The following is a 2,451-nucleotide window of genomic DNA, read 5'->3' on the forward strand; positions in this document are numbered from 1 at the left end:
AGTATAGTCACATTACAGTTATTTTATTTTGTTTAATGTTTGGGGGTGTTTTATTCCATTTTATTTTTTAATTATTTTCATGGTCGGATTTTATTTGCCGCATTGCAGTCCTGAAAATGTTTTAATCCTGCTGAAACCATGTAAAGCACTTTATTAGTTATAAACTTATTATTATTATTATTAGTATGTTACATGTGAACACAAGCTTTATGTGAGGTGGATGAAGAAGAGAGAATGAGGTGGTGGGCGCTATAAATGCCATAAAGCACAATCACTGAATACGTCATCTCCTTTATCTGCAGAGCTTTTAGTGGTGTTGTTGCATCACAGAGGACACCACTGCATCTATTTTCTCTTGCTAGTGCTTGCTGCAAGTTTGCCGGGTTTTGATGTAAACCACTTTAGTCTCTGCAATGAAAGCCTGTAGTTCTACGGACGGCAAAATCAGTCTCTCAGTTGGTTCAAAGCCCTTTGGTTGGTTTGGGTGTTCGGAGCATGGCCAAAAATCAGGGCAGCAGTAGTTTTGAGTTTCAGAGATAATTCAAAATGACAATTCAATTATTTAAAAAAAAAATGATATGAAATTTGATAACCAAATAAAGAAAGAAATAACAATAATAAGTCAAAATGATAACAAAGTCAACGAATTGTCTGATAAAGAACATTGCTGTGGCCATGTTGAGCCCTTCCACACCCCATCTTCCAGCCAGCAGACAGCCACACAGCACAGAGAGGTCAAAGCTGAGCAGAAGTCCCTGTGGGAGCTCTCTTGCCCTTCAACCTTTAGGTGCTCATCCCTGATGCTCATTCCCTAGAGGTGTCAGATGAGAAGACAAACCAAGTGGTGCTGTATGCAAAGGCGAGAAAGGGAAGTGTGGGAAGGGAGGGACAAAGAACTTGAGAAGGTGAAAGAGGACAGAAAGTGCTTTGAATAAGTGTGGTAAAGGAGAGAGTCAAGGAGAAGAAAGGGTGAGGAGGGAGGAGAGTGGAGAGTGTGGCTAGAATCAGGATATATGGGGTTAACTGTGAGGAAAGAAGGGGCAGGAGAAGAAGTGCTTGAAGAAAGAATACAATGAAGATGAGGCTGCATTAGCAGCACGTCTCAGGCCAATTACTCTGCTGCTACCCCTCTCTTCTATCTCTCCTCTGCTTTCCTCTCTCTGTGTCCTCTCCTCTCACTTTTCTCTTCTCTCCCTCTCTCTCACTTTCTCTATCTCAGCTCTAACTATCCATGTGCTGTCAGCAGCAACAGATCCCTAAATGATACCGGTCTGCACTGGCAGGTTTTATCTTCCCGTGCTACAATAGGAAAGAGGGATCTGAGAAAAGATAAGATAGGACCAACCAACAGTGACAACAGCAAACACATAATGGCGAGGCACCTGTTTGACACAGTGCTTCACTGCCATCTAGTGGTAGGCAGCTCAGCAGGGGCTCCATCAAAGGATGTTGATCATTAGTTACAGGCAGTTGCATTACAGCAATGTGATCAAAAAGCACATCTGAGAAGGTGTTTCACAGATGAGTGCAATCAAAGACTTAAGGTCCTGAAATATGCTGTGTGCCTGTGCACTGCAGGTAGTATATTGGTGTGTGCTGTGAGACTTTGTGTTTTTTACCATACTTATAAATTGTGCAAAAACTTCCTGTTCTGCCTAACTGACGGTTAAACGAAGCAAATTACAGTTTCTTAAGCAGCTTGTACAGATACCTAAACCCAAATGAACGTGACACACAGTTTCTCAAACTGTGGGATCTGAACACATGTGGTTGCATTGATAGGCAGATGCATTACTGATAGAATATTTAAAACAAACTACTACATGTAATATAGAAACCAGGTCTATTGAAAGATACCTTCATTCTGTATAGTCCATTAGATGCATCCTCCATGCTCTTCAAAATGGTATATGAAAGTATAAGGCTGCACAGTGATCTGAATTTATTGAACTGCTGGTATTATGAATCTCCTACTGACCAAAAGTTAGTATTTCAATGAATTTCAATATAATTCAACTGAAAGTAGCGAAAACATAGTGTAGTGTTCATATTTTATAATAATTCATAGTGTAATTAACCAAAGAAAAGCATATCACAAGTGGGCTAGCACTGGAATTATAATGAGCTGATGTATTTTTTTTTTTTGTATCTTTTGTTTTATCCTTTCCTCATTCAGCTCTCCGCTTCTTTCATACCATCCCCGGATGCTGCCCTATCCTCTTTACCACTTGGCCAACTCTGTCGGCCACGCCCTTCAAATTATCCCCCATTCGGCATTTCCACATCTACAGCTCTGTTTCCATTGTACCGATTGGCTGTTGCCGACTCTAAGCGGAGTTATTGTGGTAGAGTGTTCTTTGTCATACGAGGCTAAAGTGAGCCATGTTTTTTGTGACACATACATTCTTGAGGCATATTGTCCAGCGCCGTCAAAAAGACAATAGCTTTTTT

This window comes from Morone saxatilis, unplaced genomic scaffold (genome assembly GCF_004916995.1).
Source record: "Morone saxatilis isolate NCDOM2014 unplaced genomic scaffold, NCSU_SB_2.0 Contig11, whole genome shotgun sequence".
In the NCBI taxonomy this organism is placed as follows: Eukaryota; Metazoa; Chordata; class Actinopteri; family Moronidae; genus Morone; species Morone saxatilis.